The sequence below is a fragment of the Panthera tigris genome, chromosome A1 (assembly GCF_018350195.1).
Source record: "Panthera tigris isolate Pti1 chromosome A1, P.tigris_Pti1_mat1.1, whole genome shotgun sequence".
NCBI lineage: Eukaryota > Metazoa > Chordata > Mammalia > Carnivora > Felidae > Panthera > Panthera tigris.
The window spans coordinates 27,514,466-27,531,201 of record NC_056660.1 but is presented as its reverse complement, the minus strand read 5'-3'; the positions used below and the strand labels follow the sequence as shown (position 1 = coordinate 27,531,201).

Below are 16,736 nucleotides of genomic sequence, written 5' to 3'. Positions count from 1 at the left end.
GGGCATTTACATTGGATTTGCTATGATTGCAATATCTGCACAGTGATGCATTACGTGTTTTATTCTCTTTATTATATGTTTTCATTACTTTGTGTGTTAGAATGCAATAAAGAAAGCTGAAGCAATAAAGGCTGATTGATAATAATAATTCTGCAAAGATGCAACTTCCTTTCTAAAGCAGTTCCAGAGTCAGAAGAACCAATGGCATCCAGTCATCTGTTCCTTTGTGAAGATTTTATCCTCCTTTCTGATAAAGGAACGGTAATTGGTTTGGAAACAGCTTCTGGTGACAGCTGGCACTCTATGGTAAAGGAGGAGGAAGGTAGGGGAGAATGTGTACCATTTAGAATGCTGAATCCTGCATGTGGTTCAATTCTCTGCTTCTCTTTTTGCTTTCATCTTCTTCAATTAGAGATCAGATGTCCTCTTTTAAAGGAAAAATAAGTACACTTTCAGGATCAGTACTGTCTGGGCTCTCTCACTCTGACAGCCTCTCCTACATTCGAAATTTTAAAACATCTTCCCCAGGGAGGCCCTTTAGTAGCTCTCAAGCCAGGTTCACTGGATTCAGGAATGTGTCACATGTGGCCATGGGTCAGAAGAGGATGAGTCCCAACCTAAGTTGAAAGGAGCTTCCGAGATCCAGACATGGGTGGAAGTGTCTGTAAGGAGTAGATTTTTCACAGAGGTTTTGTTGGGGGTATGTGGTTTTCTTGTGGGCATCCAGGACAAGTGGATGGATATACAGGCTAGTGTTTATCTGGGATGTGGAGGGGGGGGGGCGGCGAGGGGAAGCTGCACGCACAAATTAAATGAAATAGTTCCATAAGGGACCCTGGGGATCCAGAAAAGTAATAGTGTTGGGAAAAAAAAAAACACAGAATCAGAGCAAACAGTATCCTCCTCACTTCTGTGTCCAGCACAGAATGGATTCATCCCCATCAGGAGGCCTGGGAACACAGCATGGCTCTCAGCTCCCTGAGGGCTTGTGGCTATAAGAGCACAGGGAGAGAGAGAGAGAGAGAGAGAGAGAGAGAGAGAGAGAGAGAGAGAGAGAGCGCGAGCGCGCACCTGGTCCTGGTCATGCAGATCAGCATCTTCAGGGAGGTCACCAGCCTTGGAGCCATGGGGAGGCACAGTCTAAATGACTCCAAAAGCAACACACATCAACCAGCAGCACAGTGCAGAGAAGCAGGACTGAGAGCACCTGCGAGGCACCTTCCAAGACCTCCCAGAAATACCGGGGGAGAATTATGCAGGGAACTGCAGTTTTGTATTATGTAGGCACAGGAATGAGTCAGTGAAATTTGGGTTATAACCATTAAGTGGCTTTATTTGTACCCACAAACAGATGAGGCTTTGGGGAAAGTCAGGTTATATGTGAAGTAGAGAGAAAATTACATTTGTGATTGCAAAGGGCAGACAGTCACTCCCAGTATGTGATTTTCTAAAAGGCCCAAGCAATATAGATCACCCTCAGTTAAACACACTAATGGAACAAAACAATAGTATATTCAGGTCAGACCAGTGAGCTGTCACATGTGGGAGTCCCTGCAAAAGATGACAGAAAGGGTAGGGATGCCCAGGGATCACATGAAATGGAGGGCAGTACTTGTAAAATATTGGTCACAAAGGAAAGAATGAGGGGCGCCTGGGTGGCTCCGTCGGTTAAGCATCCGACTCTTGATTTCGGCTTAGGTCATGATTGCATGGCCATAAGTTCGAGCCCTGCGTCAGGCTCTGCACCAACAGTGCAACAGTGCAGAGCCTGCTTGGGATTTTCTCTCTCTCTTTCTCTCTCTCTCTCTCTCTCTCTCTCTCTCTCTCTCTGCCCCTACCCCACGTGGTGTTCCCTCTGTCTCAAAATAAAGCATTAAAAAAAAAAGAGAGAATCAACGAGAAAGCCTATTAAAGTGCAGATTGTAGGACCTACTCCCCAGAGGTCCTGATTCAGTCAACTCAGATATTCTTCAAGGCTCCTCCAATGTAACCTGTATAGAAGTGATCTTCAAACCACTCCTGGATAAACACCACCATAGGGGCATCTGACAAAGTATCCATCTGGATCTACACTACCAAACCAGAACCAGAGCTTTGCCAAGGGAATCACTGCGGCTGTGCCCAGAAGAGATAGAACCCTGTGTAAGACAGAGAATAAAGTGAGGAAGACAGCATGGAATGCTGTGACCAGACGCAGGGTTGGAAAATAGGAAGTCTAGAGAAGCAGAGAGAAGACTGAGTGGGGGCCAGGGCCACGGACCAACAGGGCCATGGGTCACAACTTTTACATGGTGTCCTCAGCCTGATCTCACGAGGTTGGGCTGGACAGTGATGGAAAAGCCTCAAGAGATAACTACATCTGATCATTTATTTCAAGTATTTTTGTAGTCATTGTGTATGGTAGGCACATTTTTCATGTGCCAAACTGCTTTCTGAAATACATTTCTCTTAACTAATGGAATTGTTTGCTATTGACTACAGATGGGAGTTTGCAGGTACAGTTTTTGAGAAGCTCCGTCTTTCTTCGTAGATGTTTCTTTCTTCGAAACTTACTTTGTGAGGCAGCCTTGTATGACAGGAAGAGCATGTGCTTTGGAGGCAGAAAGACTGGAATTCAAATTCGGACTCCACTCACAAAGTGGGTGACATTGAGCAAATTATTCGACCTCTTGGGACATCAGTTGTCCACTCTATAAAGCTGGGATGACTGTACCTAGCCTACAAGTATCTTGTGTGGATTAAGTCAAATAAAATACGTCAAAGTAAAATATAGTGACGCCTCCCTCACGGGGCTTGAGATTTAACAGGCACTGAATAAATGGCAACTCGTAACTAGTATTACCAACCTAGTCTATAGCTTTGAATAAGCCCATCTTTCTAACACTGTGGTTAGCAGCTTATTACACTTTTCCAGATTATAAGTAAAAGCTGAACTAGTGTTTGTTAATACCTCAGCATAAACATGTACTTATATTTCTAATCATTATATTAAAACAACATACGACTAATGGTGAGTTTTACAGAAATTTCAACACTTGGGGAGGGTTATTATTTTTTCCACATCCTTAATCTAATCCTAGTTTTTCTTAGATTTAAGCAGAATGTGTTCCTTCTACTGGTAATCTCTGATTGGCTTCTGCCTATTTTGCATGCATCCTCCAGATAGGGATGGCCACTTGAGCATAGTCGGTCTGGATAGACCACCCTGGGGTGACAGAAATCCCCCTGCTTCCTTGCTGTCATTTCTTAGTACCAGCCTCTTCTACGTTTTCCGTTATTTACTTAAGTCCAAGAGGTACTGCCAGCAAGTCTATTCTTTTTTCACCCCAGAGCATATAAGAGGAGCAAGGTAAGAAGTTACAAGAGCAATGGTACCAAACTGGAAGAGCAAAGCCAATCCCTATGCAGCTATTGTTTGTGGGCAATGTCTTGTAGCTTATGGATTACTAGACTATGATTGGCGAATTCCATAAAATGATGAGTTTATAGTATGCTTTGGGAGCTCGGAGTAGGGAGCGACTATGAAAGGCAGGTTCAGTATAGCTTCAAAGAGGAAGTGATATTTAATCTGGGATTACAATGGCAGGAGGGTCATGAGTATTTCAGGCAGTGTGAACAGCATATGCAAAGAGAAGGGCAAGTACCATGTTGTGGTTAAAACTGTGTGTGTGTGTGTGTGTGTGTGTGTGTGTGCGCGTGCACGCGCATGTGCACACATCTAGAGGTGGTGATAAAGGATTGAAGGTGAGATCAGAATGGCGGGTTGGGATTAGACAAGGAATGGCTTTTAACCCAAGCTGTAAAGGTAGTACTTTATCCATAAATTTCAACTGGCTGTAAAAAAATATTTCAATAGCAATATGTGCATAAATTGTATAGAACAAGAACAGAAGTGAGGAAACCAGTGAAAAGCCCAAAGAATTATCTTTTAACTATCGGTACATCTCATAGACCACCCACATGTCCCATACTAAAACAAAGTAGAAGTGATCCTACCACAGAGGAAAAGGGGTAAAACCAGCCAGCACCCTGTTTTGGTGATTTGTTTTTTAAGTAAATCAAAGTGAGGTCCAGCCTTTGTTAATGCCCCAATTTAAGACCTAGAATTGCATTTTGCTCATTTGAAAGGCCTTTTCTTTTAGAATAAGTATATTTCATTTGAAAATGGATTTTGCAGCTTATTAGTGACCTAGTCCTGCAAAACTAGGATCCTGAAGCCAGCTTCAGTGTGATTCCCACAGTATTTTCAAGCTACTTAGAGCTCTTACCACAACTCCACACCACTGTGGGGGGCGTGGGGAGGTTACAATTTGGACAAGGGGACCTGAAACTGGGTCTAGAAAGCTGTGCTATGACCTAATATAGAAAAAACAATTACCTTGAAATTTCATAGAATCCATAAAGAAAATCAGGCTGTTTGCATTTTATAGATTCTTTAATTCCCCCAAAATAGCTCCAATTTCTTCCTAACACCCTAATCATACAATCTCTATGATTTTAGACAATTACTGATCAAAGTTTTATTTTCCCAGGCCATTGCTTCCTCTCAAATCCTAAATTTGTTATCAAAAGTAGCTTCAGTGACCCTAAGAAACTTCTCAAGAAATTTTTTCCAAGTAAATTATTCAACAGTAAAACAATAATTTAAAAGAGAGAAATTCCTTTTGATCTCTTTTTGAACCATTGAAATGGACTTGGGGTTATTGTCATTGTCAGACTTGTTCAACAATAATCTTCATTCTCTCCACTTATCAAGAAAATGGACAAAATCACCATGTACTTCTGTTACAAATTATAATTTTATAAAACTTTCATTTTGTAAGTGAAATACCATGACTAATTAAAAAAAAATGACACTGGGTTTAAATATCACTCTTATTGTAGCAAACATCATCACTTTCTGATGAGTAAATCTCATCAAAGAAACAAGAACAAAGCAAAACGTCATTCACTTTCAAAATTCTATTCAACCTCCTTTTAAAAATTAGGGACAATAAAAGTTCTGAGCTCAACATACCTTATCAGCTTCTCCTGAGAGTCCTCATCGTCCTTTGATCTTTTCTGCCATCTGTAGCTCCACTGTGGATGACAGAACCTCTCTATCCTGGAGACAAGATGGAAGCATGAAAGGATAGTGGATTTGGGGTCCAATTTCAGATCGTGGTTCAAATTTAATCTCATAATAGTTTTGTAAGCTAAAGCCACACAATTAACTCATCTGGCTCCGGTGTGAAATGAAGGTAAAAGTAACCTGCTTCCTACGGGGTGTGTGTCTGTGTATGTGTATTAAACTGCGCTCAATAAACACTTGACAATTTCCAATTACATAAGGGGGAAAGCTCAAACTTCTTACTGCACAAAAGAAGTCTGACCAACAGAACTCACAAAAGAAGTTAGAAGAGATGGAGCCACATGTATGTAAATGGACTCAACTGCCCAACTAAAAGACAAAGAATGTTGAACTATATATTTTTAAATGGTCACATCTAAAATGAAATTTGCAAAAGGAACATCTAAATACAAACCACAGAAAAATTAAAAATGTAGAAAAATTATGTATTAAGCACATATTGGTTAATACAACCCAAAGAATTCTGGTATAGTTACAATAATATCAGACAAAAGATCATCTTTAAGAGGAAAAGATTATTGCACTAGTGGAGAGGGCTTCTACATATTTAAAAAAATGTAGAAACACGTAAAAATACTAAAACTCTATAAACCACAATAAAATACCTTCAAATATATACAACAAAAAGCTATAGAATGAAAAGGAAAAATTGATAAAGCAACCATCATCATAGTGAAAGGTTTTAACACACTTCTCTCAGTAATTTAAAGACCAAGTAAACAAAGAATCAGAAAATAGAATATTTGAAGAACACAATTAATATTCCATACATTAACATTAATGTACATAGAATATAATTAGAGAATAAACATTCTATTCAAGTATACATGGACTGTCTATAAAAACTGGCCCTCATAAGGAGTCTCAATAAATTTCAGAGAATCCTATAATAATCTGCATTCTCTGATCTCAATAATACTAAATTACAAATCAGTGAGAGGAGGATTTTTTCAGGCCCATATATTTAGAAAGCTAAAAATATGCTACTTTAGAAAAATGTTTTTAATATTTATTCATTTTTGAAAGAGAGAGAGAGAGAGAGAGAGAGAGAGAGAGCGCGCGCATGAGTGAAGAAGGGGCAGAGAGAAATGGAGACACAGAATCCAAAGCAGGCTCCAGGTTTTGAGCTGTCAGCACAGAGCCCGATGTGGGGCTCAAACTCACAAACAGCAAGATCATGACCTGAGGCAAAGTTGGATGCTTAACCAACTAAGCCACCCTGGCACCCCTAGAAAGTTAAAAATACACTACTAAATAATTCATGGCTCAATGGAGAAATCACACAAAACATTTGGAAAGATAACAAAAACACTACATCACAAAATTTGAGGAATGCATTTAAAAAGGTAATTGAAGTTAAAACAAATAATCCTAAAATTTGTATGGAACCACAAAAGACCTCGAATAGCCAAGAAATCTTGAAAAAGACTAACACCATCAGTATTGCAACCCCAGATTTCAAGATATACTACAAAGCTGCAGTAATCAAAACAGTAGGGTGCTGGCACAAAAACAGACACAAAGGACAAGAGAACAGAATAGAGAGCCCAGAAATGAACCCACAATTATATGGTCAATTAATCTTCAACAAAGGAGGCAAAGATATGCAATGGGGAAAAGACAGTGTCTTCAATACATGCTGTTGGGAAAACTGGACAGCTACATGCAAAAGATGAAACTGGGCCCTGGCTTACACCATACACAAAATAAACCAAAAAAATGGATTAAGGACCTAAATGTGAGAACTAAAACCTTAAAAATCCTAGAAGAGAGACACAGGGAATAATTTCTCTGACATCAGCCATAGCAACATTTTTCTAGATAGGTCTCTTAAGGCAAGGGAAACAAAAACAAAAATAAACTACTGGGACTACACCAAAATAAAAAAAAAAAAAAAGTAAAAAAAAATAAAATTAAAGAAAAGCTTTTGCAGAGCAAAGGAAACCGTCAACAAAACAAAAAGTCAACCTACTGAATGGGAGAAGATACTTGCAAATGACATATTCAGTAAAGGCTTAGTATCAAAAATATATAAAAAGCTTATATAATTCAGCACACAAAAAAACAAGTAAACAAATTTAAAATGGGCAGAAGATATGAACACACATTTCTCCAAAGACATACAGATGGCTAACAAACACATGAAAAGATTCTCAATATCACTCATCATCAGGGAAATGCAAATCAAAACCACAATGAGACATCACCTCACACCTGTCGGAGTGGCTAAAACCAACAACACAGGAAACAAGTGTTGGCAAAGATGTGGTTGTAAAGGAACTCTCATGCACTTTTGGCGGGAACGCAAATTGGTACAGCCACTGTGGAAAACAGTACGGAGGTTCCTCCAAAAATTAAAAATAGAATTACTTTATGATCCAGTAATTCCACTAATGGGTATTTTCCCAAAGAATACAGAAACACTAATTTGAAAAGATATACGCACCCCTATATTTATATCAGTATTATTTACAATACCCCAATTATGGAAGCAGCCCAAGTGTCCACTGAGAGATGAATGGATAAAGAAGATGTGGTGTGTGAGTGTGTGTGTACGTGTGTATGTATATGTATATATATATTTCTGTTCCAAATTGTGGTTTTGTAAAAACTTTCATTTTATCGTAAGTTCAATACCATGACTAATATAAAAAATGACCCTGGGTTTAGCCACTTTTATTGTAACAAACAATATATATTTGTGTGCGCGTGTGTGTGTACCTATATATATATACGTATATGTATACATGTATATACACGTATATACACGTATATGTATATATATACACATAGGTACACACACACACGCACACACACACGCACACACACACAATGGAACATTACTTAGCCCTAAAAGAAAATGAAATCTTGCCATTTGCGATGACATGGATGGATGGAGCTAGAGAATATAATGCTAAGCGAAATAAGTCAGTCAGAGAAAGACAAATGCTGTAAGATTTCACTCATATATGGACTTTAAGAAACAAAACAAGCAAACAAAGAAAAAAAGAGACAAACGAAAGGTCAGAATCCTAACTACAGAGAACGAACTGGTGGTTGCCAGAGAAGAGGTGGGTGGGGGAATGGGTGAAATAGGTGAAGGGGATTAAGAGTACACTTATCGTGATGAGCACTGTGTAATGTATGAATTATTGAATTACTGCATTGAACACCTAAAATTGACACAAGACTGTATGTTAACTATACCTGAAGTACAATAAACAAACAAAACCAAGAACAAAATGAAAAAAAGGTAATCGAAGTAACACAGCCATAAATGCTTTTATTAGAGAAAAAGAAAGGGTGAATATAAATAAAGAGTCCAACATAAGGGATTTTTAAAAAAAAAATCGAAGTAACACAGCCATGAATGCTTTTATTAGAGAAAAAGGGTGAATATAAATAAAGTGTCCAACCTAAGGAATTAAAAAAAAAAAATTAGTATTTTTTTAAAAATACTAAAAACAAAGAAAAAAGGAAAATTAAATAGTAAAGATAAGATGAAACAGGAATAAAATAGGAAATGAAGATATTAACAGAGAGGATTAACTGAACAAAAGAATTCTTTTAACTGAGTAGTAAATTTGACCAATTTTAGCAATATTGATCAAGAAAAAATAGAAAAGGTACATTATGAGGAATAAAATTAAGTCATAATTACAAATTCAGCAGAGACTAACAAGATTTCTTTAAGATTATAGTTTTTTTGTCAATAAATTTGAAGATATAGGAAAAATCAACAAATTCCCTGAGACGGTTAAATTGTCAAAACTTACTCAAGAAAAAAAATAAAAAACTTGAATATACCCATAACCAATAAAGGCATGGGTCCATCTGAACTTTTTTCATAAAGAAACTCCAAGGACAGACAGTTTTATATGCAAGTTCTACCAAATATTTAATAAGCAACTAATTCCTAAATCGGTTTCTTCCTTTTATATTTTCTTCAACAAATATTTTTCAGCTGAAGGTATAAGCCTGTTCTGTATTTCCTTAGAAAATATTTGGAAGTTTTGTCTATCATATGTACATATTTATTACATTTAGAATTGATTTTGTATATCCTGTGATGTAGGAATCAATTTTCTATTTTTCCATATCCACTGTGCTTTCTGCCATGTATCAGATTTCAATATATATGTCTGTTTCTGAGCTGTTGTTTCATTGATTCTATATCTATTTATCAATATATACTAATATCTGCTGGTATAATTACCATAGTTTTTAATGTTTGCAAGTTGTCTGGCCTCCTTCCTCACCCCACTTCACCCCCCACACCACCCACCACCTCCTTCTTCAGGAACATCTGAGCATCTGGGCTATTTTTACCTCTGTTCGTATAAATTTTAAAATACACTTCAAAAATTCCATAAAAAGTCTTGTTGGGATTTTGACTGGAATTTCTTTTAACAATGTAGATCAGGGGCACCTGGGTGGCCCAGTTGGTTAAGCGGCCGACTTCAGCTCAGGTCATGATCTCGCGGTGAGTTTGAGCCCCGCGTCAGGCTCTGTGCTGACAGCTCAGAGCCTGGAGCCTGTTTCAGATTCTGTGTCTCCCTCTCTCTGACCCTCCCCCGTTCATGCTCTGTCTCTGTCTCAAAAATAAATAAATGTTAAAAAAAATTTTTTTTTAAATAAAAAAAAATGTAGATCAACTTGGTGAGAACTAATACCTTTATAATATTGAACCTTCTTATGCTAAAATACAGTATACAGCTTCATTTATCACAATCTTTAGGCTTTTTCAATAAAATTGTTGTAAATTTCTCCTTAATGGTCTTTATTTTTTTTTCCTTACCCCTACACATTATGTTAAGTGTATTTTTTAAATGTTAAGGTCTGTTGCTGGTGCTACTAAAGAAATAGACTTTTATATACTGAACTTCATCCAGCAACCTGTTGAACTCTTACTAATTCTGATATTTGTCTCTATATTTTATGGAGTTTTCTATGATTAATTTCAACCACAAATAACAAAATTTTGTTCCTGCCTTCACAATCTTTACAATGATTATTTCTTCTTCCTTATGAGTACTATTTCTGAAATGTTTACTACAACATTGCACCTACACGGTCATAGTGGGTATCCTTGTCCTGCTACTGTTTTTAAAGGAAAGGTTTTGTGCTTAGCATTGAATTTACTGTTGTTTCATGTCTGATGTTTGGTATTTCAGATATACTTTATCAGGTTAAAGAAATTCATGTCTATCTCTAGTTCTCTTAATAGCATTTTATCAAATGATTTTATATCTTTAATACTACATCTGTTAATTTAGCAAAATAAACTCACTATTTCTCTAATGCTGAACTTTGCTTTTCTGATGTAAACCCAGCTTGATGATACATTAGCTTTTTGATGGATTCCTGAATTCAATTGCTAACATTTTAATTTTTTTTCTTAATGTTTATTTTTGAGAGAGAAAAAGAGAGCATAAGCGGGGAAGAGACAGAGAGAGGGAGACACAGAATCCGAAGTAGGCTCCAGGCTCTGAACTGTCAGTACAAAGCCCAAAGTGGGGCTCAAACTCAAGGACCATGAGATCGTGACCTGAGCTGAAGTCGGATGCTTTACTGACTGAGCCACCCAGGTGCCCCTCAAGTGCTAACATTTTAGATGCTACTTTTGCATCTATCCTCATGAATATACTTAGCCTATAGAGTTTCTTTCTCATACTCTCATCAAGACTTTGCTAGAATAGCAATGAGGTTCCGTTGCAAATAACAGAAACCACTCTAATTCTTTTAAGCAGAAAAAGGATTAGGTCCTTACAAATTTGTTAGGAGTGTCGAACTGGTTTTAGGCTGAGACTCCAAGAGACTTCTAGAGAAATCTTGCACATGTGGTCCACCAAGTTAACGGTTATCTCTGTTACAATTAAACACACACACACACACACACACACACACACACACACACAGGCGTGATGGTTAAGTTTTATGTGTCAACTTGGCTAGGGTCTGGTGACCAGTTGACTGGTCAAACAGTGGTTGAGATATTGCTGTGAAGTTGTTTTGTATACACAATTAACATCTATAATCTGCTGACTTTAAGTAAAGGAGATTACCCTCAATAATATGGGTGAGCCTCACTCAATCAGTTGAAGGCCTTCAGAGCAGAAACTGAGGTTTTCCAGAGAAGAAGTGTGCCTCAACACTGTAACATGTGTATCCTGCCTAAGTTTCCAGCATGCCAAGACTGCCCTAAAGACTTCATACCCAAGAGTACAATATTAGCTTCTGAGATTCCAGCCTGCTGGCCTGCCCTACAAGTTTTGGATTTGCCAGCCTCTGACAATCACATGAGCCAATTTCTACCAAAAAAAGATATACATACCTTTATGTGTGTGTGTGTGTGTGTGTGTACATATATATATAGATATATATATATGTATATATATATAGATATATATATTCTGTATAACACATATAAATGTCTATAAATGTATATTATGTCATATATATTATATGAATATATATACATATTACATGTGTGTGTACACACACATATACATACATACATATATGTATATACATATATATACACACACACACACATGTGTATATAGGAATACAAAATGGTACAGCCACCTTAGAAGACAGTTTGCAGTTTCTTGCTAAACTAAACATACTCTTACCATAAAACACAGCAATTGCATTCCTTGGTATTTCCCCAAAGAAGTTGAAAACTTACGCCCATACAAAAACCTGCACACAGATATTTATAGCAGCTTTATTCATAGTTGCCCAAACTTGGAATCAACCAAGATGTTCTTCAGTAGGTGAATGGATAAGTAAACTGTGGTTCATCCAGGCAATGGAATACTATTCAGTGCTAAAAAGAAACGAGTTATCAAGCCATTAAAAGACATGGAGGATTTCTGCATCCTTCGGGTAAACACCTAGTAGTACAATGGATGGATCACAGGGTAGTTCTATTTTTAACCTTTTGAGAAACCTCCATGCTGCACCTCAATGTTTGTAGCAGCATTATCTATAATAGCCACATTATGGAAACAGCCCAAGAGTCCATCAATTGATGAATGGATAAGAAGATGTGATATATGTATACAGTGGAATACTACTAATCCATAAAAGAGAATGAAATCTTGCCATTTGCAATGACATGGATGGAGCTAGAGAGTATAATGCAGAGGGAAACAAATCAGTCAGAGAAAGACAAATACATATGATTTTACTTATATGTGGATTTAAAAAACAAAACAAATGAGCAAAGGGTAAAATAAAAGAGAGAGAGAGGCAAACCAAGAAACAGACTCTTAACTATAGAGAACAAACTGGTGGTTACCAGAAGGGAAGTGGGTGAGGGGATGGGTTAAATAGGTGATGAGGGCTAAGAAGTGTACTTGTTGAGTGGGAGCCAAGGTGGTGGAACAGCATGGAAGGTTTTTTTTGCATCTCTCATCCATGAAATACAGCCAGATCAACACTAAACCATCCTGCACACCTAGACAACTGATTTGAGGATTAACACAACAATCGGCACAACCTGAACCAGAGAACTCAGCAGGTACTCAGTGTGGAGAAGTGAACTGGGGGAAACAGAAGCAGCAGAGAGAGCGAGCTGTTTTTGCTTGCGGAGAGAGGATGGAGATGGGGGGAGAGTACAGGAAAGCTTCCCCCCTGCCTGAAAGCTGGAGAGAAAAGAAAGAGTATACAAGGGACTGAACCTAAAAGGGAGAAAGGAGAAAGCAGAGGGTTTAAATTCCATTAAGACTCTATAAACAGAGGCGCCTGGGTGGCTCCGTTGGTTGGGCATCCAACTTCAGCCCAGGTCATGATCTCACGGTTCGTGGGTTTGAGCCCCGTGTGGGGATCTGTGCTGACAGCTCAGAGCCTGGAGCCTGCTTTGAATTCTGTGTCTGCCTCTGTCTCTGTTCCTTCCCTACTCACACTCTGTCACTCTCTCTCAAAAATAAACATTGAACAATTTTTTCAAGTCTGAAACTCTGCAGCTTGATACTGGGCAGAGCTCTGGTGGGAAGGGCAAATCCCCAGGAGCAGAGAGCGAGGACCAAGGGGTCCTCAGGCTACAGGGGAGAGGCAGTTCCCTTCCTGGGAGGATATTTGGTAGAGGCTGTGTAGCCACCCCACAGGCAAAGGTCCCAGCAGACCCTGGAGAACAACCACATTCGCTGGTACTGGAAAAAGGACATTAAGCAGGAAGCCTGGTGTCCGATGTATGTTGTGATTTACCATAATCCCTGAAACGATGCTGCTACATGAGAGCGGAAATTTTTCTGGGCCAGGCTGGCACCCAGCCACAGTCTCTGAGCATCGTCAGTAGCACAGTCCTACGAATGTTCCTGGGTTCGGCCGGCACCTGACCATTGCTCAGTGAGACTCTCCCCAGAGGGTCTGAGTGGGTCAAAGCCTCAGTCCCTCAGAAGTGAGGGACTAGGAAAAAACTCCCAGCCACATATGAGATAAAATTCAGGAGGGAGGTGCCATCTTGCAACCTGATGGCTTGGTCACAGACAATGTAAAAGCAGGGAGTGAATGGAAGCCAGAGACAAAGGAGGGGTGTGCGATTGCTGGTTGGGGAGAACAGAGTTCCCAAACTAGAGACTGGGTAGCTGGGTGACACCATTTTCACCCCTCCCATGCATGCACATTCACACCTACACGCACCACAACAATCCACCTCAGTAAGCTAAGCAGGGCCACCTAGTGGAGAAGGGAGCTGTTACACTAAGCCCCGCCCATCTGGGGCAACCTCGCTCTACAGGAACACTACATGTCTCTCTGCCTGCTTAGTTTACAGACTATAAAATGCTGCACAGATGACTGGGGGAAATTGATGTAATTTCAATCGTATTTCAGTCTGTTCGCTAGTCCATCTATTCAATTTTTTTTCTTTTTTTCTTATTCTTAAATATAGAAAGAGAAAAAAATTATTTTTATTTCCCATTTTTATTAAAAAGATTTTTAAGGGGCGCCTGGGTGGCTCAGTCGATTAAGCAGCCGACTTCGGCTCAGGTCATGATCTCGCAGTTCGTGAGTTCGAGCCCCGCGTCGGGCTCTGTGCTGACTGTTCAGAGCCTGGAGCCTGTTTCAGATTCTGCGTCTCCCTCTCTCTGACCCTCCCTTGTTCATGCTCTGTCTCTCCCTGTCTCAAAAATAAATAAAACGTTAAAAAAAATTAAAAAAAAATAAAAAGATTTTTAATAATTTTCTATATCTTCACATTTTTGTAAATTTTTTACTTCTATTTCACTTTCATCATTTCATTTTATTCTATTTTATTGTATAAAATTTTTTCAAATTTTCAAACATTTTCCTTTTTTTTTTTTTTCTCATATCTTTCCCTTTTTTCTCCAATCTATCAAGCTCCTCTCAACCACCAAACCAAAATGCACCTAGGATCTAGCATCATTTATTTGATTTTTTTTGTTGTTTTTAATTTTTTTTTTAATTTTTTTTACCTTATTGATCCCTTTTCATCCTTCAAAAATATGAAATGAAGGAATTGACCCCAAAAGAAAGAACAGGAAGAGATGACAGCCAGGGACTTAAGACAAATACAAGCAAGATGTCTGAACCAGAATTTGGAATCACAATAATAAGAATACTAGCTGGGGTTGAAAACAGATCAGAATCCCTTTCTGTGGAGATAAAAGAAGTAAAAGCTAATCAAGATGAAATAAAACATGCTATAACTGAGCTGCAATCTCCATGGATGCTGCAGTGACAAGGATGGATAGGGCAGAGCAGCGAATCAGTGATAGGACAAACTCATGGAGAACAATAAAGCAGAAAAAAAGAGGGAGACTAAGGCAAAACAGCATGGTTTAAGAATTAGAGAAATCAGTGACATTAAAAAGGAACAACATCGGAATCATAGGGGCCCCAGAATATGAAGAGAGAGAAAAAGGGGTAAAAGGGTTATGAGGGAAAATCATAGAGGAAAACTTTCCTAACCTGGGGAAAGACACGGACATCAAAATCCAGGAAGCACAGGGGACTCCCATTAGATTCAATAAAAGCCCAACATCAACAAGGCATATCGTTGGCAAATTCACAAAATACTCAGTCAAGGAAAGAATCATGAGAGCAGCAAGGGAAAAACAGTCTTTAACCTACAAGGGAAGACAGATCAGGTTCAGAGCAGGCCTATCCACAGAAACCTGGCAGGCCAGAAAGGAGTGGCAGGATATATTCAATGTGCTGAATCAGAAAAATATGCAGCCAAGATTTCTTTACCCAGCAAGGCTGTCATTCAAAATAGAAGGAGAGATTTAAAGTTTCCCAAACAAAAATTAAAGGAGTTCGTGACCACTAAACCGCTAACCCTGCAAGAAATTTTAAGGGGGACTCTCTGAGGGGAGAAAACACACACACACATACACACACAAAAAGACCAAAACCTACAAAGACTAGAAAGGACCAGAGAATACCACCAGCAACTCCCAACTCGACAGGAAACATAATGGCAATAAATTCATATCTTTAAGTACTCACCCTAAACATCAATGGACTAAATGATCCAATCAAAAAACGTATGGAAACAGAATGGATAAGAAAACAAGATCCATCTATATGCTGTTGAGACCCACCTTAGACCTAAAGACACCTTCAGATTGGAAGTAAAGGGATGGAGAACCATCTATCATGCTAATGGTCACCAAAAGGAAGCTGGAGTAGCCATACTTGTATCAGACAATCTAGACTTTCAAGTAAAGACTGTAACAAGAGATAAAGAAGGGCATTATATCATAATTAAGGGGTCTATCCACCAAGAAGACCTAACAATTGTAAACATTTATGCTCCAAATGTGGCAGTCCCAAATTAATTAATTAATCACAAACATAAAGAAACTCATTAATAATACCATCATAGTAGGGGACTTCTCATTAATAATACCATCATAGTAGGGGACTTCGACACCCCACTTACAGCAATGGGCAGATCACCTAAACAGAAACAGTGGCTTTGAATGACACACTGGACAGGATGGACTTAACAGATATATTCAGAACATTTCAACTAAAGCAGCAGAATACACATTCTTCTCCAGTGCCTTTAGAACATTCTCCAGAATAGATCACATACTGGGACACAAAGCAGCCCTCAACGAGTACAAAAAGATCAAGATCATACCATGCATATTTCCAGACCACAATGCTATGAAATTCGAAATCAACCACAAGACTAAAGACCATCCTACTAAAGAATGAGTGGTCTAACCAAGAAGTTAAAAATGAAATTAAAAAGCACATGGAAGCCAATGAAAATGGTAAGACCATAGCCCAAAACCTCTGGGACGCAGTAAAGGTGGTCATAAGAGGGAAGTATATAGCAATCTGGGCCTTCCTAAAGAAGGAAGAAAGGTCTCAGATACACAACCTAACCTTATACCTTAAAGAGCTGGAAAAAGAACAGCAAACAAACCCCAAACCAGCAGAAGACAGGAAATAATAAAGATTAAAGCAGAAATCAATGTATCAAAACCAAAAAAAAAAAAAAAACCCCAAAAAACAGTAGAAGAAATCAAGAAATCAGAGCTGGCTCTTTGAAAGAATGAACAAAATTGATAAACCCCTAGCCAGTTTGATCAAAAAGAAAAGGGAAGGACCCTAATAAACA

The 16,736-nt window shown here is 38.5% G+C and overlaps 1 long non-coding RNA gene across 2 annotated transcripts in view; it reads right to left on the bottom strand.

Moving 5' to 3' along the window:
- LOC122236346 overlaps nt 1-16,736 on the bottom strand; it is an 88,778-nt gene that overhangs the window by 51,811 nt on the left and 20,231 nt on the right. Inside the window, exon 4 of one of the 2 annotated variants that reach the window (XR_006214418.1) lies at nt 5,018-5,104. This is a non-coding gene — a long non-coding RNA (uncharacterized LOC122236346). Of the gene's footprint in view, nt 1-4,976; nt 5,105-16,736 lie in introns of those variants that run through there. The other variant, XR_006214417.1, reaches the window with a different exon arrangement.